Below are 27873 nucleotides of genomic sequence, written 5' to 3' on the forward strand. Positions count from 1 at the left end.
GCAATGTCTGTGATGTTTGTACTTTATCTAAAAGTGTCTATGTCAGTCACGTGCTGCCCTGGAGAACAGGGATTCAGAAGTTCCAGACATGTTTCAAGAGTGACTAAACACCAATCTTTTACATGAAAACTGCTAAATTTTAAATGTTGACTTATGCTTTTGGGGTTTTTATCTTCTCTTAAACACTTTGTTGACCAGGCAATACAATAAAAGCTCAGATTTTACAGACAATCTGACAAGTTACAAATTCTGCTGCAAGTATTACAAAATTAAGAGTAGCTTCCTCATATTTGAACACTTGTTTATTTGATTATATTTGCATGGTATGAATATGACTATCTTTCTGATTCTCAGGGGTGGAGAGTTATATATGTTTCCATTATATGAAATTATTCCTATCCCTATGATACAGAAAATAAGTTATAATATATACCAATATTATTTACATTATTTATGATGGAGTCAATTAAGTTTTTTATCATATAATCTAATCTCATCAGTGATTTCATTAATCACTTTTTAGTATTAATTTTGGGAGGTAAGTTAGATAAGACTAAATTTTACCATACATTTTTAGCAAATATCGTTTCTTTTGTATAGATTTTATTTATACTATAGTATTCTTTGTAATTAGTTTATTAATTGTCTTAAGCTTGTTTGCTTTTGTTTATGTCTTCGCAAAATCCTACAAGAGTGAGAATGAACTCCTCTTAGATAACTTGGGGTTGCTTTATCTTCTTGTAGTAAGTGTCTCCAGTAACTTTGCATACCTTGGTCTGGTCATCCATACAAAAAAAAAAAAATAGAAAGGAAGAGAGTTCAAATTTGGTGATATTGCTTAGGTAACTTAATAAATATTGACTTCCAAAAGATTTTCTGAATAAGGACACATTGTAAATAACAAGGCTCAAAAATATGAGAAGATGGAAATCCATGAAAAATATGACAGAATTAGGTAATTGATATTGTCCTGTAATACACTGCCTCCTAGAATAAAGTGGCATTTTATTCTAAATCTATACCCCTTTGTTAATCAGATTATGAAAATACTGACAATGATAACTACATCAGTGTTCAAGGATCATACCTATCCTATGTGGCTCTACTTCACTGTCAAGAAACTGTTAACCTGTGAACCTTCCATGTTTAACATATTTTTTCATTTAATCTTGGGAAGTTTGGTATCTTTATATGGTCAAGGTAAATGAAAGGAAAAGTTACAGCTCTTGAGATGTATTTAATGCTTATATGTTAAAGACAAAAATGGAACTTGTTATCGAGTTTGAGTTTATAAAAATCTCAGAGCATAATCCAATTCTAATACTTTGGTCTTTGTCCTTTTTATGTAAGGAAATTTAATGCCGTGTCTGAAAATCAAGCTGATTTAAATCAAGTGTGTGCAGGACGTTTCTTCACTTCCTTTTTTATTTTCTCATATTGGAATTGTGCCCTGTCTTCATGCAACTGATATATTATTTCACAGTTCTCTGCTCTGTGCTTTGCTAGAATTTGCCAATTTTTTCAGGAAAGCATGTATGATATTCTACAAAATTTCCTGGAAAAATACTGTAAAGGAAGGACTGTATACTGGGTGTTGAACATTCCATTCATAGCATGTGGCCATCATCATCATCATCATCACCATATTACAAACAATTGCTTTTACTTGCAATATACAATATAGAAAAAATACCTAGTCCTCATTTATATTTTTCAGACTCTTAAAAATCACTCTGCACTAAAGATAATTTCTCACAGTGGAAACCACAAAAATGGCAGAGTCCAAGCACTCCTCTAAGGTGCCCTAAATCTCACATAGCTATTCATTTCTGAGCACCATACCGTATCACAAGTGAAGTGGATTGTTTTCTTTCTAAAGTGCTAGAGAAACACATTTATTTTCCTTGCCAGAACAGAGAGAATTCTTTTTCTACCTTGTCTTAAACTTATAGATACCCTAGAATATTTTTTCATAATTCTGGCACAAATATGTTCTAGTTTTTTAGAGGACGAGTTAACATTTGACAAATTTCTTTCACATGTCACACTCCAAGGGCAGCATGAACATGTGAATGTTTAATATGTAATTTGTCAGAAAACTAATTTTTGTTTAATAAATGTCTGTTTCTTCAATTATTTCAAGCAGGTTACTTGTTTTCGTGCTACTGAATTTAGTTTCTAACATATTTCCGATATGAATCCTTTGTGAAGTGCATGGTTTACAAATATTTTCTCCCATGCTCTAGGTTGTCTGTTCCCTTTAAGTGTCTCCTTTGGTGTGCAGAAATCTTTTGGTTTATTGCCATCTTATTGCCTGTTTTAACTGTAATTTCTCACGCTCCCAGTGTCCTGCTGCTGTGTATACATTTAGAGGAACTGAAACCACAGTGTTGAAGATCTACCTGAGCCCCCACAAGTACCATAACATTTTAGCTTTATTTGCAATAGAGAATATATAGAATGCTTTACACTTCAAATGGATATTTATTGGACTCATTTATTCACTATGAAGGTCTCAAACACCTCTCTGACGCCTAGTTTTCTCATCCATGAGATAAACGAAATAGTTCAATAAATGCCAACCAGTCAATGAGAGTTTTATTCTAAGAGAATTTAGAAGAAAATACCTGACACATCTGGCTAAATTTAATTTACAAGTGAGATACACTTATTACAGTGAATTTCTGTCCATCTTATGTGCCTTTGAAAGGCTTGTGTACTTACTAGAATCACACTTATTGACTACTGTAAATATATTCAACTTTTATTCACTCATTCTTTTCATCATTAGCAAGTTAAGCCCTTGATAACTTGTCAAGTTGAGGGGGAAAGGAAAGAAAAGAAACTAACATGGCTTAAATATACTGGAATAAACTCTAAATAATGCCAATATCACTATCAACATTAACATCAATAATGTATAATGAACTACTAGAATTATATGCAGCCTAATGATAGAAACTAAAATTAAAAGAAATAAACTAATTTCCCCTAGGTATAAAATTAAGAAATGGAAAAGATAGAATTTGAACACAAATCTGTATTATTCCGTAGAGCTGGCTTATCAGGAACTGTACACTCACAGAGAAACCATCTTTACACTATTGTCTCTCTTCTTCCCCTTCCCTTCTTCCTTCATTCCCTTCTTTTTTCATTCCTTGTTTCTTTCCTTTAGACAAACATTCATTTATTCCATAAGCCTTACAATCTTGGTAAACTTTTGTTCATGAACCACCTGTGAATTCTTGTTTCAATTCTCTCTCTCTCTCTCTCTCTCTCTCTCTCTCTCTCTCTCTCTTCTTTTTTTTTTTTTTTTGTACTGAGGATTGAACTCAGGACCTTGCACTCTATTTTCTTTTTGAGCAAGCTCTTTCCAAACCTCTTCTCTTACTAGGCACCATCACATTCACATAACCTTTCTGTAACTATTGCTAAGTTGCCTGAGTGCTAAGAAACACAAGAGATTTAGAAAATCAAATTGGGCAAATCCAAGATGTAGTTTAGAACAAAATGATCCCTTGTTCAGAGTGCTCAGCAGAAGGACTGGCCCTATTATTCTGAGGAAGAAACTTTCTTCACTGCTCCTATACAACAAAGTTAGAAAGACAACACAAAGTAAAAGTCATCTCACCTTCAATCCTAGGCTTCCTTTCTTGATACGTTCTTTTCTCATACTATTGTGTTATCCAATGCTCAAATGTGGTCTCAGGGAATTTTCCTTTTCTCTTTGAGAACTTGTATAGTCTGGGGTAGGTTATGTTCCAGATCACAGATTTCAGTTTGAACTTCAAATCTGAAACTGGTAAGAACTATCTCCCACCTTTGTTTTCATGTTTGATTTTTGTCTTATTTCTCTTATTTGTCCTTTCTTGAATTTTTAACATTATTGACCCCTCATAATTTGTTTTATTTTTCTTCAATCTTCCTTTTCAAAACATTTTCTTGTAAAAGATATACATACATATATATATATATATATATATATATATATACACAAATCAAATAAACAAATAAACAGCTTGATGAATTATAATAACGGGTTATCACAAGATTGATACCTTTGTAACTACAGCCTAAGCTTGGAGACAAAACCATTCCAGTGATTTCAGGATTCCCTCAAGTTCAGCACATATTTAGGCTTTTTAAATGGTACTTGTAAGATTTTATGGGCAGCAGAAAATATTGTAGCACAGAATCAAATTTATTTCAGCTTTGCTTCTGATCTATCATTTCTGTAAATCTACTTAAGTTATTTTCTAATGAGTGACACTTGGCATGTGTCTTTTTATGTGAATCTGAACATTTAAGAAAATTTGGTGAAATTTGAGATTATAGGTATCTAGTTCACAATTGCTTTTCCACTTCTTAGCATGAGGTCTGATGAGTTATATACATTCAGTAAATGCTTAAATCACATACTAAAATTAATTCCCTAGTCTTAAATTATTTATTCATGGCTAAGACATTTACTGGTGAACTCTACTGTCTTCTTGATTCAGCTCTAATTACGAGGAGTATGATATTATCTCTGCCTCAAGATTTGCTCTTCTTGGATCAATAAATGTGTGAGCAAACAATCACAATGAAGTACTGAAAGTGCTCTATGTCAGATATATACCAAGTGAGATTCTTGCATAAAGAATGTACTGAGTAATTCTAGGAAAGTTGAATGAGTGGCATTTATTTAAATTTGATTTTGAAAGATAAACAATAGTATGTGAAACTGAACAATTGAATTTTATATTTATTAGAGACAAATTAGAGATAAGCCAAGTCATGAAGATATGAAAGCACCTCACATACCCAGGAAACTGAATGCTGCTGACCTGGTAGATAGTATAAAGGTAAAGATTTTCTGTAGGCAGGAAATAATTCATTGGGAACTAAACCTGGGCTTCATTTATCATTCTAAAAGAATTGTTTTATATCATATTACCTGAAATTAATTAAGACTAAAATTATACCCATGTCTATCAGCATTCACTAAACTAAAGTGAAAATGGACCAAAGATCTAAATACAAAAACAGAAACACTAAACCTAATGGAAGACAAGGTAGGTAGAAATCTTGAAGACATGAGGCAGGCAAAGAGTTCATGAACAGAACACAAACTGCACAGGAAGTACTTCAAAGAATCAACTGCAATCTCATTTTATTAAAAAACTTTTGCACATAAAAAAAAAAAAAAGATCCCCCAACAGGCCACCAACAGAGTCAAAAGAAAACTCAAAGAATGAGAAAAATTTTTACCAACTTTCCCTCAGATAAAGGACTTATCTCCAGAGCGTATAAAGAATTGAAAAAAAAAATCAGACCCTCCCAATTTTTTTTCTTTTTTGCTATTGGGGGTCCAACTCACAACCTTGCCATACAGGCACTTGTGCCACTGAGATAAATCCCTAGCCCCAGGTCCACCAAATTTTAAGACCCCACCCAAAAATGAGCATCTGAAATGAATGCACACTTCTCTAATGAAGAAATACAAATGGCAAATAAATATATTAAAAATGTTCAACATAATCTATCATTCAAGAAATGCAAATTAAAATAACACATATATCACCTCACTGCAGAAAGAATGGTTAACATCAAGAAATTAACAAATAACAAATGTTGACAGGGATGTGGGGAAAAGGAACCACTCTTCATCATTTGTGGGAATGAAGATTGGTATAATCACTACAGAAATTAGTTGGAGATTCCTCAAAACTTTAGGAGTAGAGATCCCATTCCATGCAGCTATTCTCCTGCTGAGTATTGTCCTAGAAGGATTGAAAACATCATATCAAAGTGATATATGCACAACCATGTTTATAGCTGCACAATTTGTAATAGCCAGATCTTGGAACAACCCAAATGCCCATAAACCTCAGAATGGATGAAGAAGATGTGATATTTCTATACAATGGAATATTACTCAGCTATAAAGAAGAATAAGCTTGAGGCTTTTATAGATAAATGAAGGCAATAAGAGACCATACTCGTGAATGAAATGTCAGTCTCTTATGTGTATTATACTGTATCCCTAGTGTGCAAAAAGAGTAAAATCAAAATGTACAATAAACATTGTGAAAATGAAAGGGAAAGAAAATGTTCAAAAGGAAAGAAAATCTGGGACATGGAAAGAAGAAAAGAAAGAGGGGGAAAGATTTTATATATATGTAAATATACACAAGATAGATAACTATACTACTGTCTTTTCAGCACAACTGTGTTTTCATTGTCTGATCATTTTTTTCATGCCTAAATCTTATAATCTGAACAACTACTTTCAAAATAACATTGTGTAATATATTAACTAATGTTAATTTCCTGTTTTAAAAAATCTGTATCATTTTTATTCTTTTGATTTATTCATTTTTAAAATAAAAAATGAGTTACAAAAACAAAATAGGATCATAGTATGACATATAAGAACGTAATGACATATAGGAATACATTGGTAAGCTACTATGCAGGATAACAACCTAATTGATTGCTTCTGTTTACTATAACTTCTCTAAATTTCTCTGGGAAAGCAGAGTGAAGGAAGAAGAAAGACAGGAAAAAGGAAGGGAGGGATGAAAGGAAAGAAAGAGAAGAAAGGAAGGCAGGAAGGCAGGCAGGGAGGGAGGGAGGGAGGGAGGAAGGAAAAAGAAAAGAAGGGATCCATAGAGAAACACAATCCAGATTGAATTGGAACAACAATTATTGAGTCCTCTATCTCTATGTCAGCCTTTAAGTAGGATCTGAAACCTTTAATGATGCTAATTTTCAACCAGGTACATTTGTTACCATGCAAGGAATGTCCAGATACATGAGGTTAAAAAAAATTCCTTTGAGAGAGTGTCACTACAGAATGTTGTTACAAGGAGGCTAACTCATGGGTTACCTGCCAAAGGTGAGCACTTCACAGGAAACCAAAAGAGGGAGGTTTTCAGTGATGATGTTGATTTTCCTGGCTGCTTGCTAGGTAATCACAGGAATCATTTCACTCTCTGAGTGCTTTGTTAATTTATTAATTATGCAGCAGTTATTCAGAAACTTCCAGATGACAAATTTGTAAAAGCAAAGCTAGGAACTGAGGATAACAAAGGAACTTCTAAAGACCCTGTTAAGTAGACAGGCAAGGCCATACAGTCTTTAATACTGAATTCAAGAAGAGGAGGGCAATAAGCATATGATAATAAAAAAAAATCAGCTAGTGAGAAATGCCATGATGAACTAAAAAGTGATGTTGACAGAGAGCAATTGGGAATGACTCTTCAGATGTTGTAGTCTACTATCATGTCTCTAAGATGATAAATTTTATATGTGATCTGAATTTAAAGGAGCCAGGAATGCAAAGATCTATAGAAAGAGATTTCTAGGTGAGCACAATGAGCTAGCAGCAATGTTCTCAATCTGGAATGACCCAGTGCTTTGATTATATCCTTAGTGGGAAGAGAATCCTCCAAGCAGATAAAAGACATAGGGTGAAATATGTAAAGGCTAATGTTTGGATCTTTATATAAATGTTTGTTTCTCTCTTGTTATTGTATTTTAACTTATACACAAAAAATTATATATTGTATGTGTCAGGTGATTTGATATACATATTCATTACTTAATCATTAACATAGGGTAGTTGGCACATCCATGAACTCGTATATTGGTTATTTGTTTGTGGTAAATTTTTTTCAAAAATCCCTTGTCTAGATATTTTGAAGTATTTAATATTTTGTGAATCATAGTCACTATTATGTAGGACAACTAAAGAAGTTATACTTCTTAATTGTGAATTTGTACACCTGCTGAACCCCTCTCCTTACATTCCACAGCCTCTAGTAACCACTCTTTATGATTCTCATCTATGAGATCAACAACTTTTAAGTGAGTCCAGAACATTTGAGGGAGAAGAAGTATGAGAGAGCTGAATAAAAATTCAGCGACATTTGAAGAAAAGGTTAGAGTGTAAGATTAGAGTCACACAGAACTGGTTCTAAGAAATATTATAATAATCCCCAAATGGTGATGCCTTGGCCTGGGATAATAGTGAAAATGGAGAGAAGTAGATGGTTTTGAAAATTGTTTGACAACAGACAGGACCAGCTGTACATTTTTATAAGTTAAAAAGAAAAAAAAAAAGAGAAGAATTAATTTTCACGGTTTTGCTTGTCTAACTAGTAGGTGTTGCATTTCTAAGATAAACAAGGGCAGATTGTAGGGAGGTGGAATGTATGATATATTCTGATAATATTAATGCAATTATTAAATATCTCAGAGTCTACCAAGCAGGTATGAATGTATAGTTCTGTTGATTTGTGAATTCTATAAATAAGTATATATTCAGTGTGACTGTACACAAGGTTTCATAGGTTTTTTAGAACTATAATCTTGACAAAGCCTGTTTCAGAAGGTATGCTCAAAGAAAGAAATTCAAGGGGTTACTAATAAACATTTAGATAGAAGGCCAAAACACAAGGCAGTTTTGGATGGTCAGGTGATACAAAAAATAGGTAAAGGAAGAACAAATCAACTCTGTTAATGTTGCATCTTAGCTGCTTTTCTCATTGCTGAGACAAAATACTCTGCACCCAAAGTAAATGAAGGAAAGGTTTATTTGGCTCAAAGTTTGTAGAGGATTTTAGTCCACAGTCAACTGGCTGCAAACCAGACTGGAATGGCAGAAGAGCATTACAGTTCAGAAATAGTCCATTGCAACTTACCAGGGGAGAGAATATTAGCCCTTCTTCTGTTCCTTAATTATATACAGGCTAAAGGTGAAGCCTGAGGGGTGAAGCATTCACACTCCTGACCATAGCCAGAACTCTCAAACCAGTCAATATGCCGGTTAATAATTACACACCGTTGATCCCACTACCACACATTTTAGATCCCCCACCTCTGGAAAATACCTCCCCACATGACTGCATGAGGCTTTGGGAGACATCTAGATGCAAGCCATAACAGATTGTATAATGGTTAACAGTATAATTTTTGGAACTAAATACACATGAGTTCAAATCTAAATCACCTTTTCTCAGTTCTCTGGCTATGACATTTCTTACTTCAATTGGGGGAAAAAAAGTGTTTTCTTCATTGTGTTGTTAGGATGTTTGAATGAGGAAATGTATGGGAAGAACTTCTATGGATTGCTTCTTTTAATATGCTTTCATTCTTAATTTTACATGAATAATTAGTGAACATTACATGAAAATATATATGTGTATATACATATATATTTATTAATACACATGTTTGTATACATATAAATATGCATGAATACATGTACAATGTATAGTAGTTTGTGTACACACATGCACATAATACCACAGTGTTGTGAAGATTATGCAGAAAATTAAGAGCTCTCTGGTCCTATATTAGTCCCCCTCTTTCTCTCCTTGTCTTCCTCTCTGTCTCTCTGTCTCTCTGTCTCTCTGTCTCTGTCTCTCTCTCTCTCTCTCTCTCTCTCTTTTTCTCTGTCTCTCTCTGTCTCACTTTCCCTCTAAGCCTGCCTCCATAGTTCCTACCAGTCTAAGTATTTTTCACTATGTCTGATTATTACCATTCTAAATCTAAATAATTTTATTATACAAGTGTTTCTTGATGTAATCAATTCCATACATCTATTGATTTCTTCTACTGAAAAAATTGTAATGTTTCTACAATTTCGCTACTCATCCTAATTTTTAGTAGACAGTTTTTGAATATTATATATTAAATTGAATAGCTTGGTCTTATTTACTGCTTAGTTAATTTTAGACAATCCTCCTTGAATCTCCATAAAAATTATGTGCTGTGTTCCTTCTCTCCATCCAATAATTATTAAGTATAAAAACCAGTAAACATTTCTTATTTGATAGTATGAATGTCCTTCATTATCCATGATTACCTATTATGTGGCCTTGAAGCATTATAAAGTTTTCACTTATTAATTGGAAAGGCTTTATTCTGGGCTTCTTGATATGGAAATATTTGAAGCTATAGTATATGAAGTTTTATTCAAATATTTCAACTACTGTTGAAAAATTACTTACAAAACACTTGAAAGTTTATCTTTTATTACCCTCCATTTGTAATTAAAAACATGATTGTATCTGATTCACTGATGGCTCATATGTGTGGTTGGAAGCACATAACATTGGCATGAAAAACATTAGACCTGATGATGGGTTTGGATGGCTAAGATCTGTCATAACAGTTCCCAGGTCTGAGCTAAAGTCTAAGTTCAAGCCTAAACTACAGAGTGAGAATCTGTCTCAAAACTCTCCAATGCAAAACAAAACAACATGGGCTCTGAGACATATCTTGCAGGTTCTTGCCCTGATTTTGATACCAGCTCACCGCCTTCAGAGGGCTCTCTGAACCTCTACTTGCTCAACACAACGAAGTGTGGAAGCTCCAAATATGTAGCATCATTAGAATGACTAAGTGAAATGCAATCAAAGCCCTTAGCGATTTTTCACACATGGTAGACATGGAAATGGTATCAACTTTTGTGAAAACATTTTATAGTAGTTTTTCACTAACATTTTTTTTTCTTTTTAAGAAAGGAGAAATGTCTTCCTAATTCACCATGACACTAACATCACCTAGACCCTTAGTCATTCTGTACCTCGCACTATATTAATTTCCACATCTTGAAAATATCTTGAATTTCTCATTCTAATTCAGACTGTTGCTGTGTTTGTGAGCTTCATAATTTCTCTTCTTGACAATATACTCTCTTGTTCTATATCTGTTTCTCCTTCGCACTTTGCTTTCTACCTGATTTGTTTCATTCACTAACAAAAGTTCACTGGTGTTCTTTTGTCCTAAAGTATATCATAATCTTATAAATTCTCCAATTGTTCCCTCAGTCTCTTCACTGTGTCTGGATTATTCATCCCATTTCTTTACTTTACCAGAAGTCCAGAATATTTGTATTCATTCCATTATTCACTTATATGGATATTCTCTTTCATTCTTCATAAAATCCTATCATGCCAGTGCTTGGAATTTCCATTTTAAGATGGAATTACTGAGGCACACGAGGATTTAAAATAATTTGCAGGTCATGTAGTAGGCACTGCAAAATCTCATTATTGTTCTATGATTTCAGACTTTAAAATCTTTGTCACAAAGACAGCAATGAATCTTCTTTGGCTCAGAGGGAACTGGAAACTGTAAAGCTCAGTAGGGTCAAAAAGAGAACAGAATGGATTTTGGGTAGAAAGTGTCAAGTTAGTACAAACACCTAGCTAACAAAGCGTATCTGAAAGAATAGATATAAATGTAACTGGTGCATAAGCTGGTGAACAAAGAAAGGGATAATTTTTTTAAAAGTCATTTTTGTTGCAATATTTGCTTTCATGATGAAAACAAGTGCATGAATTTCAGCTGTGATTGTGTATTTTTTCAAAGAACAAAGCTTTATAATAGTATCCTTGTCCCAACTAGACTGATAAATTAACACTCACTGTGGTGGTCCATATGTCTCTACCACATGGGGATGCAGCTGCTGCTAGCAAACATGTCTAGGGAGAGTAGCTATAGATAATCTAACCCAAAGAACTATCTCAAGTCCTCTAAGCACAGTTCTTAAAATTATAAGCAAATATACATAAAACATATTGAATTCATATAAATATATTTGGTCATTGATTTGCACAAATGTTAGATCTGTGAGTCAAGCAAGTACTTGAAAAGCAACAGATTTTTCTATATACACATATGCCATATATTGCATGTGTGCACCATATATAATTATGTAGTCACATTCTGTCTGTATTCAATAGGCAAGAGTTTATGTGTAAACATTCCTACAACTCCATGATATATGGCATATATGCTTTATATCTCCACACCTTGCCTTCTTCTTTCTCCCATCTACTAATCTGTGTCTATGTATGCACACACACACACACACACACACACACACACACACACAAAGAATCTATCAATAAAATGTTAGTAAAATGACCCAGGCTTTATAATACAATACATTTAGAATCAAGATTCAACTCTAGTTCAGTAAGTATAACCATAAGCAATTTACTTGCAAGAAGCTTACATTTCCTTCTTTGTAGACATAGGATAATGAGAGTACCTAGGTTAGCGATCAGAGTAGTGAAAATCATATTAAGGTTCATGTGAAGCCCTTAGCAAAGGATTTGGGACACCGTGGATAGTCAATACATGTTAACTAGATAAAGATAATGATTAAGATATGTTCGTACACTTAATTCAGAATGTATTTACCACACATCTATTGTATTATGCATATATAACATATATGCTTTTAAGATATTTTCAGGTGCTTGTGCACATACAAAAATATAATCTATTAATAATCTGACTACCTATTTATACTTTTGTTTACCATTACAATGGCATATGTAAAAAGTTTAATTCAAATTAATTTAAGAAATATTTTGAACCATATCACAGGTTATATCCTGAGATATTGAAATAAATAAATTCCATGTTATATACTTATACAATATTTTTGCTGTGTTCATAAAGAGAAATACATAAAGAAATTATTATAATTCTATGTAAAATGTAATAGCATGGTTACAGATGAAATGTGAAGGAGTCAGTGATTTCTGCCTTGGAGGACAGAGGAAAGGATTCACAGGTTAGGAGACAATTGAAATGGACCTTAAAGGATTAAGAGAACTTCATTAGAGATGGAATAACAGGAAGAGGAAGAAGTCAGTCCAAAAGTATGGTAGGAAATGAATTTATAAAGAAAGATTATTTAAGTTTGTGAGTGGCTTTTCTTGTCACCTTACAGTATTTGAACTTTATGCTATAGCAAATGTAGAGCCAGTTGTCAAGGAATTTTAATTAGGAGGATAACTTGCAAAAATCTATGCTATAAAAGGCTGTCCTGTAAAAAAGTCAGCATAAGGATAAAATGTGGATAGGAAGATCATATTGGAGTTCATTAGAGTTACAAAATAATTATATTTGTGTAATATTTTACACTTTACATAACATATAAACTTCTGTGATTCTTTCTCATGGAACCCTGTGTGATTTGTCCATATCCCCATTAGATTGCTGTTCCTGGAAATTTCAGTTTGGCTTTCTCTGATTCCCTAGTGCTTCCAAAAGCAGAATAAAGAAGAATAAACATACTATATTTGGAAATTGAATAAATGAGTGATAGTTTCCCACACAGAGATAGGAATGCAGATTTAGGTAACCAAATTCCTTCATCTACTCTCTATTCCATTATTCTGCAGGAGGTGACTGGAAAATACGGTGAATGCTTAAATTTAAAGAATTATTACAATAAGAGACACATTGCCATGAGTCCTCTTCAAAACCCTCTGCCTAGTTTGAAACACACTAATTCATCATTCTGGTCATTTTCTGAAGTAGTCCTAAAAGTGTTCTTTCTACAGTGTCATCGGTTGCGCTGCTACAGTTGGCCCAAAGCCTTAAATTGGTTCAAAACATTAATGTTTCACTGTCACTTTGCTTTGTGAAAGAGCCACAAGTCACACAGTGCCACATCAGATGAAAAATGTGAAGGAGGACACATTAATGCTTTTATATACTTGTGTTTCTGTTGGATGCAATGCAGTAGTATCCTTCACCATATTTTTATCACATGTCATAATGCTATGAGTTCCACAATTAATTGAAAAAGTGCCAAGAATGATGGTGTAAGTGCATCCAAGTTGAGTATAAATATTTTGAGGCAATTAATTGTAATGGCTTTTATTATTTTAGTGAAACAATAACCATATATTTTGAGCACATCTTGCATGACAAATCTATTATATGAACAAAAGCATGTCTGATGCTTAAAACATCATTGAGAAAGGGTGAGCATTAAACAAACTTGGTTGATTAAAGACAAAAAATAGTTTTTACTGTGCTTCCATGTATAAAGTACACTGTACATACAGGAGATCATTATTGTATATTGTCTTAAAAGTATCTTTTCAATGATATTTTTATCACATGCTTATTAAAAAGTACCTAAAACCTGGCATGAAAAAGGGCAGAGCCAGTAAAAATCTGAATCTGTTGACAACAGAGGGGTATCTATAAATCTCAGACAAGTCACTTGTCACATGAATCCCACATTTTTACCAGATTATTTACTGAAATAAAAACAATGATTGACTTAGCAAAATATACAATACAGCATATTTAAGTTTCAGTCATCACATGCTTTTTCTAATGTGTTTCCTTAAAATTTTATGACCTTTCCCTCCAATTTGTAAACTCATCCTTACATGTTCACTGTTAGATCTATCTTAATGTCATAATCCCCATGCTGCAAATCTTCTATTGACATGTAGGTCATGTTTTCTGTAGGCCTCTCTTCTCTCCTGAGCTCTGATTAAGCAGCTTCAACTGTCTTTTGAAATGCTCCTCAACATCTTTGCCATCAAATGAAACTGATAGTTCCGTCAAATTACAATTTCTATGAGGATTTAATAAGTGGATTTTTAAAGCACATGAAATATTTCTTGGAGTGTTGGTTTGAATGAAATGAAACTACCATTGTTCATAGGTTGTATATTGCTGAGTTTAACAATAATCAAAATGCGATTGATTTTCATGATTAAAAATGACACTGCTCCCTGATTACTCTTCTCTAGGACCTGAAATATTTTATTGGCTCAGTGATGTGATGGCACCCTAAACTCTCTAAACAGTGAACTTTATATACATGCCATCAACTTAGAATAGCACTGGACATGTAGCTGACTCTGAAGTTCATATCTAGCTTCTTCACCAAAAATCATCAAAATAATCTTTCTAGAACTCGAGATGCATCTCAAACATGGAGGGTTTTATTTCTGAGGTCACACTGTAAAATGAAAAACCAAAAAGAAAACTCTGATAAGGTTCCCATTACTAGAATAAAATACCTGAGAACATCAACTTCAAAAGAAGTTTATTTGGCTCATAGTTCTGAGCTTTCAGTTCATGACTGATTGGCCCTGTTGCTTTGGACCTGTAATGTGGTAGCACCACATGGTGGGGAGTGATTGATGGAGCAAACTGCCCATTTCATAGCAGTTGCAACCCACAGTCCTTTACATGGATCTCCTATTGTCCAGTAAGCTGAAAACTCCCACCAGGGCCTACCTCCTTGACGAATGTTCCAGATTAAAAAAAAAAAAAAAATAGCAACTTTTGGCAAGTTATGTCATTACCTCTCCAAGCAATGTGGTTTTCTGCTTCTGCCTATCTGTTAACACCCTATTCTCATCCAGAATATGTTGCCATCTTATTTTGTCCTACAAATTGCCTACCTAAGTTTCCTCATCCTTCAAGCCCATGCTGACGAGCACCTTTCACACATTTATTTCATTAATTCCTGCAAAACTCTATAAAGCATCAATGATATTCCAGGCAATAAACGTAAAATTCAGGGAACCTGGATGACAGGTGAGATATCAGTGAATTTCTGCTAGTTGTCTTCAGAGGTATCAATTCATATTAGCCATGCTGTAAACCTAGAGAAACTAATATTTTGTCCAACACTTCCATTTTAAACAAATTGATCTTAATGAGAGCTAAATATGTTTTTTCTGAGAATTCACAGCTACTGGCAAAATTAAGATTCTAGACCCGTTGTGATTTGTTTTCCCTCTCATAGAACCCACATTCTCTCAAGGAATGTTCACATTCAGTCTAAACCACAAAATTGTTCTTTAAAAAATAGTTCATAATCTCTTTTTTGTGTACTTTTTATATTCTCTGGATTAGATTAGAAGATTACTTAGGCTAAAAATAACATCTGAATTAGTTCATCTCTCTATATCTTGCTTCACATAACAAAATAATGCAATACACTTCTGCACATTTATAAATGTTATATTATATGTAAGTGAGGGACCTGAGAAATAAAGTCCCTTATGCAGTAGGGGAGGCACTGAAGAAATGAGCTTGATTAACCTGCTGCTAAATATCAGCTGTTTCCACCAAATGTCATTTCCTTATTCATGGTACACCAGCTGAGCTTCTACGCTTGTGCCCCACTTGGTATTCAGAGTCAGGAGAAAGCAGATGAGATACATTTTACTTATAGACCCTTGGAATTTGGAAATACTTGTGCATTCAGAATAACTAACCATTTTTCAATCATAACTTCATAACTGATATGTCCATTCCTTTACATTATTGAACAAATATTTGGGGAGATCTTAGTATGTTTAGACACTACACTTTATTGAATCTTGTTTCTATACTCCCAGAACTTATAGTTTGGTGAAAAAGGCAAGCAGGAGCCAAAGAACTCTAGATGCAAGCAGAGTTAGAAAAGAGAGCATGCAGAGACAGACCACAATACCTGCAACCTTGAAACCAGCACTGAGGATGGTAGCTATACTGGAAAGTGGCTGCAGGACTGTGAAATCTGCCAAGAAATGGGCCAAGTGGAGACAAAAAAGAGCTTTAAAAGCAGAATAGAAGAAGCTACAAGTCCATCATAGTGGGAGGGTCAACATATAACATAGGAAAGAAAATAGTGTTTTAAAGTGGCTGATGTGAGAAGAGGATCTACTGAGATAAGCAGAGAGAGATGAACTCGTCGGCATATTAAGCAATTTGGAGTTTATTGGATGGCAATGAAAAAGCTCTGACTGAAATTGTTCTTCAGTTAACCTAATCTTTCAGAGCCTGCATAACAGAAAAACCAACTCTGCTTCCCTAATTGCTCTGCATGTCTTTTAAAAAACACATCCCAATATGCAAATGTTTACAAATACAGGTATGTAAAAAATTGAAAAAGTTCAGGACTTGATAGTTCAAACTGCACAGTTTTATTATAGATTTAAGAGAGAGCAATAGTCAAGCTTAAATTTGACAGACCAGATAGAGAGCTCAGCATCCCTCAAAAAAGGTATCTCCTCCATTGTGTGCTAAGTATATTTCATGGCCAACCAAGTCATGTAAGAGAATGAGAATGGTGACTTACAATGCCATTTTCACAATTGCTTCCCTGATGATAATCACCAAGAGGTGGTACTCCAGAAATTAATTATTTTATTGCAACTTTGTCATTTTAAAAATGATAGGAAAGGAAAAAAGGAGTCTCACATGAATACCAAGTTGGTTTCACAGAGACCTCCAGGGGATGTCTGTGATTTTTTTTTTCTCTACACAATCAATGTTTCTTTTAGTTAGAGAGGGGCACCAATCTATCAGACTGCTGAGAATGCCCCTTTGAAATCTTCAGGGTGATAATTTAAGTGAAATAGAAATGGAGAGAAGGAAAAGGTCACATCCTTGGAAATCTTTTGTGATAAAGGATTTTCCTGGCTGCTTAATAGGATGGCACAGAGGGGATCAGCATTACAATTAAGTTTGCAATCTTGTTGTACCTACAGACTCCTTCTAAATATTATCTTCACTCTCCTTAGTTTCCTTGCAACAATAAGGGTGATAAATTCCTCTGACACTCCTAACCTTGTGAGAGGACTTACTTCTCTCTTAAGTTACCAATTGTATCTAAGGGAAATACTGTTTTCTTCTTTGATTCTTCTTTTTCAGATACGTGACTATAATTGCACAAGAGTTACAAACTGTTTTTAGAATTCTTTAAGATTCTTCTATTTCCCCCTAGACCACACCATTTTTTCTAAGTGGAAAACATAATGGAAAAAAAATCCATTAAAGTAAGACAGTCTTATAATTGAATCATAATCTTGTTATTACTTAAGCTGCAAGTCCCCATCTCCTCATCTATATTTTTATTTCTGAATTAGAAAATGCAGGCAGCATGTTAGTAAGTGTCTTGCATGGCATTGCCTTCTTGCTCTCCGGCTGTCACCTTCACTAGCATTGTCCTTCCCTTTCTCTCCACATTTTAGTCATTCTTTAGGCTCAAGTAAGTACTACTCACTAGAAAGATAAATCGAATTCAGGTAATATGAGCAATAAAAATGTGAACTATGAGTTTTCCTGGTGTTAAAGGATCTTTCCTATAGAAAGTATACATGTATATCTGACATAAGCACAAGGCTGAAAATGTTACTATCTGTTAGTGGAATTATGAAGTGTGGGAGAAGAAAGCAGAGAGGTTAATTTCACTTGAAGGAAAGTAGACTTTATCAGAAGGTGTTCTCACTTTCACCCTTGAGATATGTTAAGAACTTTAGACCAATAGAGAACATATGTAGTATATTTACAAGGCCACAGTAATTCATCTGCAATTCCACAGTCCCCAAGCTTCTCCAAATTAAAAGATTTTTCATAGCTCAAATGGTCACAGATCCTAAAATGAACTGATATGATAGAGGCCTTATTAATTCCACTTCCTAAATATTTATGTGTCTCTTTAGACACATAAATATTTTTGTCACTACTTTGTCACAAGTAGTACTGAGAATATTGTATAATATGAAATTACCTCAGTTTATAAAATCTCCTTCCTTTCCCCACCAACTTTATCATACATATATCCCAATACATTTTAAATAAAGGATTAAGCATAGCTCATTATAAACAGAGTAAATAATACAGAAACAGGAAGTGGGGAGTAGTAGTGCCCATCTATAATCACAGCACTCTCTCAGCTTGAGACAGAAGAATCACAAGTTTGAGCCTAGCCAAGAAATCAGCAACTTACTGGGACTTTGTCCCAAATAAATAGATAAATAGATTGATGGTAGATAGATAGATAGATAGATAGATAGATAGATAGATAGATAGATAGATAATATAGCTCAAAGCATAGATTTTAGGTTCAATAAACAGTGCTGGGGAAAAGTGTGAATTTAAAAATTACAGAGTGGATTTGGAAAATATCATGTATTCCAATATTGCTTGAAATTTTACAGAATAGAAAAGTAAAATGATAAGGATCATTAAAAGATTTCATTCACTGAAAGAAACATTTATTCAGCATCATGGTGTATTTTAGGTACCATTCTGGACACTGAATATGAAGATCTGTTCACATCAAGTTATTATAATTTCATAATTCACTTCTTTCTTATTTCTAGAATGATGAAAATTGACTAAGGGTCTAACTGGTAGTCCCTGTGAAAGGATGTGTAGTGAGGCACAGAGAGTTTAAGTACATTGCCCCAGTTTTTGCACCAATGAAGTCAGAGACAGGAAATGGAATCCAGTAGGTTGATATCATAGTATGTATTCCTTTGGTATAGTGCTGCTCTTGAATTTTGGAGTATGCAGGAATGTTGTCAGCTTTCTCTGTGGGATTTGATCAGAGTCTCACAGAAACCTTGTCATAGGTTGAATCACAACAATTATTGTAATATATTGCAGTACAGAAAAGGATTTATTACTATATTTCTATTAACTCTTTGAGGTGGACAAAAACTGCTAGTTCAATGCATGTGCACATCCTCCAAAAGGTTGCCTGCTGATTTCTATTCCTGACTAGCTCACCTACTAAGGGAAAAATCATAGGAAAATTCCACTTCCTTTTATTTCATTTTATTTCATCCTCCCAATGGGGCTAGTAGTAGTACCTGCTTTGTAAGAACTAAATAGGTTACCATATGTTGAAGTTTGTGGTCAGTGCCTGGCATATACAGGTTTGGCAAAGTCTGCAAAAGTACTTGCTGTCACAATGAGAGTTTGAATTGCTTTTCCTACATACTATTTGTCATAAATATCATTATGCAATATTTATATTTGTTTAATATCTGCCTCTTTACTCTTCTGTTTAACAGAAACTCAGTTTCAGTCAGCACTAACCCTAAAATATACATGTCAATACATAATAGGTCTCAAAACATACAGACCAAAAAATAAATATATGAGTGAGTCACAAACTAGTAGAACATACATCTTTCACTCTAATACTGATGTCATTTAGATTTCTCTTCATCATTCTCTTCTCAGTTCCTTTTTTCTTGAAAGCTGGGACACTGAATGACTTACCTTTTAAAACCTTTTCTCCAAGCAGTCTATTTTTGAGCTGAGCTTCCATACTGACTTAATAAAAAACTGTTTTCTAATATAGACACTCAAGACTAATTGCATTGTCTAGGCACATTGGATAAGGATTTAATTTCACACATCACAAACGATCAGCATCAAATTGTCAGCCTTGTATTTCATACCTCCTTCATAGAGGTCTTTAATCTTCTTAGCCCACTTTCACAGGCCACTACTCTGCAGCAAGGCTCAGTTAGAGCTTAATGAGGAAAGAAAGAAAGGTAAAGTGACAAAAAGAGAAAGTAAATTGTCACTTCCATGACTGATTTCAGCAAGGCACAGATATCCCCAGAAACTGCTGGACCTTCAGACCTTGATTCCAGCCATTTCCCAGGAAGTCACATGTCAGTGCCTGTGGCTTCTTGCGATTACTTCTATTTCTTGTACAAAGGGTCTAAATGCAGACTACAAACAGCTAAATCCAATTACCTGCATTTTAGGGTTTCCGTATTTTTCCTTTTAAAAAAGGCAGCATTCTTCAGAGGTTAGGGGGCTATATTTTTCCATCAAAATCCTACAGTGGGTTTCTAAGAAGCAGTTGGAGTAAAAGAATTATCAGTGCTGTAATATACAACCTTTCTTCAGGGTGCTTCTGCACTGAACTGCGAGTAACAGTCCCGTCCAGAGATTCCTCTTCCCAATAGTTGTAAAATATACAGCATTCTCATTATTCCTGTTGACGTCTCTTGATGAAATTCTTATTCTCTTTTCGATAAATTCATATGAGAATGTGTTTCAGTAGACCTCGTTCTATCTTACCTGTCTCTAAGGATATTCCTTCATACCATAACCAGAGTATTCATTCTAAAATCCAAGGCTGCTTATAATTTCTCAAATCATCCTTATTCAAAATAGCAAAAAGTACAAATGTTTAAGCATATCAGAAAATGCTCTTAAATTTGGAAAACTACTGCATTTCCCAGAATTCCCCATACTTCCTCATTCAGTTCTAATGGTGCTGTATGACAAACTCCTCCAAGATCCTGGGATTCCACTGAAATCTCTCCTTCTTCCATGTCCTATAAATTTATATTTTGATAAAATTGCCTGTATCATTATTCTGAACTCATCAATTTATTTATTTCCTATTTTTTTCTTTACCATAATATCCTTGAGATTTGTGATATATATCTATATATCTATACCTAGATAACTCATATGAAATAAATGAATTATTCTGCAATAGAGTAATCAACCACATTCATACCTTTGGAGTCAGATATAGATTTATAGGTAGTTATGTTGGTCAACACTGGAATCTCAGTAGCTATGGCTAATTTAGAAGTTCCTTTGAATGATTTAGTGACCTTCTCCATAGATATCTTACCATTCAGTAGGTTAAAATATGCTTGCTCTCATGGCAATAGCAGGCTTTCCAGAGAACAGAAATCTTTAGGTTTCATAACTAGGCTCAAAGCTGGACAACCAAGAGCTCCATCATTTTCAATTAATTATTCACCAAGTCTATATAATGATCTGGGGAAATATGCTCTACCTCTTGATAGAAGGAACTATAATATCATATCACTATGGGCATAGCTATTGGGAGAGGTGGAGGATCAAGCTATTTTTCTTTTCATTACTGGTGAACTCAGAGCTTTTACACTGGACTATATCCACAGATTTTTTGTTTTGAGACACTGTGTCACTAAGTACCAAGTTGCCCAGGTTGGGTTTAAATTTGTCATACTTCAGCCTCAACCTCTCAGATTGCTGGTATTATGGTAGCATACTTGGTCAGGCTGTATTTGTAATTAACTTACTATATCTTGTGAGTTAATCAAGCCTTATTTGAACATTGTGGTACTTTTTCCCTGAATATTTAGTATAGTTCTTATCACAGACCAGTGAACTACTTATTTGCATTGTAATTTTTGCTTAGTTACACAGTGACTGTTAGAATTTGATTTGGAATTGCCAAAAGTTCTAAAAAATATTTTAAGCATGTTTATAGTAAGTTAACTGTTTTGTAAGAGTAAAGTGTGAAGATACATTATCAGTGATAATATATCTAAATAATAGCTAGTTGTCCGGGGATTATTTGTCCTGGGAGGGAGATATTTTGGTCACTATTTTGCACATTAGTAAACATAGAATTTGAGAGGTTAATGAGAGTTTCAGGTGAGCAGGTAGACCCCAAGAGATTATAGTCTAGAAGATACAAATCTTTTTCTTTTTACTGTAAGCACTGTGCTTTTATTTCCATATTACTTTAGTATTTAAGAGGCTCTTGAATGACACATCTAACTATCACCTACATATGGGTGATTATCTATTGCAAAGATTTTCTGGAAAAAATATTTTTTAAAAAATGTATCTTATATTCTTTTTTTTCCCTATTTGTTCATTCTTCCCAGGACAAAAGTCATGTATTTGAAGCCAATGGGTGCTGTTTATATTTTCAGTAAATCTTATATTGCCCATTCAGTTGATCAAACCTTGTGTTCTTTAGGAATGCTAAATTGAACTCTAAAGAATTTATGCCTGTAAATTATCATTACCCTAAAATGTGAGAGAGAAGAAAGTTTCTTTTCTTATCATTAATATTTTTAGCTCTTTGTTAGTGAAAAGAGCTGAAAATATTTCAAGTCAAACATGGCCACCTACCATCTGGCTGGATTAGAAGTTTACTTAGTGATCTCCTTATCAGCCAAACAGCTGCAAGTCTAGATAAGTTCTGTGTGTAAGAAGCCAGTGTCAACCTGTTCCCAGATAATAGTAGAAAAATATATTAGAAAGGAAGGAGTTCATCAAAAGGAATTAATTTGGGAGTTTGCGGCATACAATGAACTCTCAGGACTGGTGCACTTATCAAGTTTGAATGAACTGGGGACTTGAAGGAAGCTTTGTGGTCATTTACAGGATGCATTATTTCAGTGTGCACAATTCAGTGTTCATTTGCATTGCTAAAAAGTGATACTTCTGTATTTTGCTTTATGCAATAGATATGTCACTACAAACTTGCTTGCAAATTGATTTTTTTCCTTTTGTAAATGGAAACCTAATTGAAATACACTGTGCAGAATTTTCTAGTTAAGGAAATCCTTGTGTTGTGTGAAAATTGCATTTTCTCTTGAGAATAGATATGTCTTGATGTATCTATTTTGTGAAATTAAAGTTTTGTGCAGTAAATTTCTTGTAGCTGTGCTCAACTATGTACCTCAGGATACCTGGGGAAAATGCACTAATATCAATGTAATAATAAACTTTATCTTCCACACTCCCAAGCCACATGAGAGTTTTCCAACTTGAAAACATCACACTTATTATTGAAAGTGATTCAATAATTAAGTGGTTATATGTACTCTTATGTAACTCTTCAATTAAACTGCGACTAGTTGAGAGGCATAACTCTTCAAACTATCTTCTATAATACTTCTAATAAGATAGAAAGACATGAGTACAGTAGAAAATTTTCTACAGTAAACTGGTATCCCAACTTAAGAAGCATCCCTCTATGATCATTCACATACTTTCTTCAGGCCATCAGAAATATGAGAAAGATCTGCATAAAATTTTGGGTTTTGGAGTTGAATATCCATAATGACAATCATTAACCTTCTTACCAAGCTTGATAATGTTTATCCAATAAGCAAGTAGTTGCAGCCCTTAGTGCTCCTGTCAGTGTAACTGACCTTATGTTTTCATCTTTCTCTGTTCATTTCCTGGATGAGTTGATGTCTGGCAGTAGGCAGGAGGGAACAAAGGTAGGCTTGCCAGCTCTGTGTAGCTTTCTAGGTCTCTAGAGTAGTCATTCATTTTAATCTCTAGGTTGTTTGATCACCTTCCCCCACCTAATTAAACCATAGAAATAGTGTTTCTGTGATGGTTGGACTCTAAAGTCACTTTACACAACATAAGGAGGTAGATGACTTCTCATCTTTAGACCATATACTGAGTTCTTATCCAGTATTGAAATTTACAAAATTGGATGATTTGCAGTGAGTTATTTAACTTTAATTGTCAGGTTTTTCATTTCTAAAATAGATTTTTTTAAAAACTCTACTGTTTCAGTTCTCAGAAAATGTAAACAAAATAATAACTGTAAAATATTTAGCAGCATGAATAGTAAATAGAAAGCACAGTACACATAAAATGATGGTGAATAATTATTTTATCAACCAAGAAAAACTAATTATAACCTCATCTCTAGATTCAAGGATCCTTAATTAGCAGATAACTATTTCTTTAAAGAGACTGTGGAATTCTTTATTTTATACCACATTTTAGGTACCAAGGATTTACGATAATATGCATAGCATTCATATTTACGGTGATTTTCTGAACAGCTTTACATTTAAAATTGTGTGTGTGTGTGTGTGTGTATGTGAGTGTGTGAGTGTGTGTGTTCTACTGGGACTTGTGAATTCAGGCCTTCACACATGCTAGGTGAACACTTTGCCACTGAGATCCACATCCAACCTTTTAAAGACTTTTATCTTGAATTAGGGTCTTGCTAGTTACCCAGACTGGTCTCAGACTTGAGACCTTCTGCCTCAATCTCCTGAGTAGCTAAAAGCACAAGTGTTAAAGGCTGTTTCTAATCTGTCTTGTTTGGTCTCTGTATTCTCATTGCCTGCATAGTATGTAACCCTGCTCCGTGCTCAGTTAATGACAGATACTGCTCTAAATGTGCTTTCATCTTTCAGGCTTTAGTGCCGATGCATAGCTTATTTGAATCTGTTGTATACTCTCCCGTTCTTTCAGTGACCTCCTTGAGGCTCATATTTCCTATGTGACCTTTGCTTAAATCTGTGCTACCTTCCATTTGAACCTTTGTTTTCCTCCTGAACATCACCCTGCACTATTTTAGATCATTATTGTGGTAGTATTGAACTTGGTAGTCTGCCTTTATATACTCACATTATGTGATACAGGCATATACTTTACATTTTATATTCCAGAATTGAGCCAGTGCATGGCAAGGTGCTCACTGATTTTCTGTTGTCTTGTCTTTTCCTTGACTTCTATGTGTGTGTGCATGTGATCTTCTCTCCCTCAGTCTGTCTTTGTCTCTGTCTCAGTTTCTCTGTCTCTGTTTCTCTCTTTCTCTCTCAAAAATGAAAGAAGTTTTTCAATGTGAACTTTTTATTTTCTCTAGCAGTTACAACATTCTAGGGTAAATACAATATAATGTAGACAAATCAGAGGAATTCTCACCTTACTATTTAGTTGGTGGACAGATATTCCCAGGGTAATGGGCAGATACTGGAACAAACATTTTCACTAAATAGTATAATATGCATTTATAGTTGTAAAATCAATACACTATTTACTAAAAAGACATAGTTTTATCTGTTGAGTAAGCTGTTTTTTAAATGACTTTATACAAATGTAATTGATTCTGACCTCCTAGTTTGTGAAAACTGTCAATTAAAATTGTTTCTCCATTGTGCTAAGGAATGATTCCCCAAGAAAAAATACAAGCTTAAGATTTAGTTCAAAAAAGAATCTTTAAAGAAACATATTTGGTTAGATTCTTGGGTATTTCATGCAATCATCCATTTATTGATGTTGAAAATATGCTATAATTTTTAAGTGATTATTGCTAAGAATGGTCACTGGAAGTTAATAGGTTCAAAAGACATGTTTAAAATTGTTTTCTTTCATACTATTTAGTTGAATGTGTCACAAGCTATTGTTATTTTAAGTGTTAAATAAGATATAGAATAATATAAAATATTCTTATAAATGAACTTTTTATCATAGATACAATTAAAAATTACTTTTATAATCAACTTTGCTAATCATTTTTTCCTAATCAAATTTTAATTTAAAAATATTGCTGACAATCCAAATATTTTTTACGACAAATTGTATGTATGTGTCAATTGCCTCCTTAAAATGCTACAACTCACTTGATTATTTTGCTTTATTGTTTGCAATCTTTATAAATATGCATCTGTGCATATCTGTAGTCTTATTATGAACTTGTGATAGAGTTTAAATACTTTTTTACACTAAAACATAATCTATTCATAGGAATTTTTCTGTTTATATTTTACATTCCTTAATACAGTGGGGGTTTTTTTGTTTGTTTGTTTGTTTGGTTTGTTTGTTTGGTTTTTTTTTTTTTTTTTTTTTTTTTTTTTTTTTTTTTTTTTTTTTTTGTCTTTTTCCTTTTTATCGGTACCAGGGATCGAACTCACGACTGCCTGCTTGCAAGGCAGGCGCTTATGCCGCTGTGCTAAATCTCTAACCCTTAATATAGTGTTAATAATATATTATATTGAATATAATACTCAGTTAACATTTATTTACCTTTTTTACTATATTTACTATATTTGTGCATATCCTCAGGAAATTCTGTACAAATGTACCATACTGAATCTATATGTCCTCGCTTTTTATCCAACCTTAGTTTTATGAACTTAACATATATTGAAGCCAATGGGTAAGTTTGCATTAATTTTTCATTTTACACTAGTGTATGAAGAAACCATATATAATGTAATCATTTTTCTATTGATGGGAACTTCTTTACTCTCATTAATAACAACTATTCTATAGACATATTTATAAATATCACCTGGATAAATAGCAAACTATTTTCTATAACTCCTAGCCTACAATTTGCCAATTGTAGAGTGTGCCTCCAAATTTACACCTTAACTCCAAACTATTTTTTAAATAGTTGTGATAGTTACATTTCTAGCACAATGTACAATGCTAGTTTTGAGTTGTAATTTCCAGTGCTGGGTGTTGTCAGGCAACATAAATATTTACTAACTCTGTGACAAGAAAATGGCATCACCTGTGGATTTTGTTTTCATTTTCCTTTTTAGAAATGAAGATATATTTTAGTGATCATTCTAGTTTCTGCGTCTGGGAAATGTCTGCTCATGTGTTTTGTATATTATTCTGTTTTTTTTTTTAAACTGTTTTTGTGACTGTGCTAGTGATCCTCTATATATTATGGTTATTAATTTTTTACATTAATATGTTGTGTACATCTTCCCCTTTGAAGCATGTATCTTCATTCCCTGAAACTTAACTTTGGAAGAATATATATTCTTACTGTTAATAAATAATTAATTTTGTACAGTTTTCCTCAATTAATTGTATTTCTTGTTTTATCTTAGTACTCTTATGTATCAGAGAAGGAAAGGTATTTGCCTATATTTGCATCTATATTAAAGCTTTATTTCTGAGATAGTTTATCATTCATTGAGAATTATATTTTGAAGAGTATGTAGAAGAGATTATTTAATTTGTTTCATATTAACTGTGCTTTTACTACTACTGAGTTTACTAAACCGTATATCAATTTGGAAAATGTCTGCGTTTTCAGAATTATCTACCTTAGACTATTCATTACATGTACAGACTCAGAGAGAGATAGACTGAGAGACAGACAGAGACACAGAGGTAGCTTATAGTCTGAGTTATCTATTTTGTTATTGTCCACACCAACTCACGTGTCAACTATTGCAGATTAATAATATGTCTTGAGATATTTCAGGAGGATAAACATTCGTTCTGTTTTGTCTCAGTTGCCAGGTAAAATGTATTTAGATATTATTACAATTGTATTAAATCATTAGTAAATTCATACATAACTCAAATAAATTTTGAATTAATGTATCCATGAGGGCCTGGGCTTTTCTTTGTTGGTAAGATTTTAATTACATTTTCAATTTCAGTAGCTGATATTGGGTTATTCAAAATTGCTGTATCTTCTTGTTGAGTTTTGGTAGTTCATATGTTTCTAGAAATCTGTACATTTCCTCTGTGTTTTCCACTCTAGTTGAGTAGAGATTTTCAAAGTAGATATTCATGATCTCTTGAATTCCCATGGGATCTGTAGTAATTTCCTTCTTTTCAGTCCTTATTGCATGGATTTCGGTTTTTTCCTTTCTTTTTCTTGATAAGGTTAGCTAACAGTTTGTCAATTTTTATATTCTCTCAAAAAACCAGGTTTTTGATTCATTAGTTCTTTGCTTTTTTTTTTTTTTTTTTAGTTTCAATTGCGCTGTTTTATGATCA

At 33.5% G+C, this 27873-nt stretch overlaps 1 protein-coding gene across 1 annotated transcript in view; it reads left to right on the forward strand.

The window, feature by feature from the left end:
- Window positions 1-27873, forward strand: part of Tenm4 (teneurin transmembrane protein 4) — a 2788855-nt gene that overhangs the window by 1000229 nt on the left and 1760753 nt on the right. The window lies entirely within an intron of this gene.

This window comes from Cavia porcellus, unplaced genomic scaffold, assembly GCF_034190915.1.
Source record: "Cavia porcellus strain 051 isolate PalLab524CR breed Dunkin Hartley unplaced genomic scaffold, mCavPor4.1 scaffold_9, whole genome shotgun sequence".
Taxonomy (NCBI): Eukaryota; Metazoa; Chordata; class Mammalia; order Rodentia; family Caviidae; genus Cavia; species Cavia porcellus.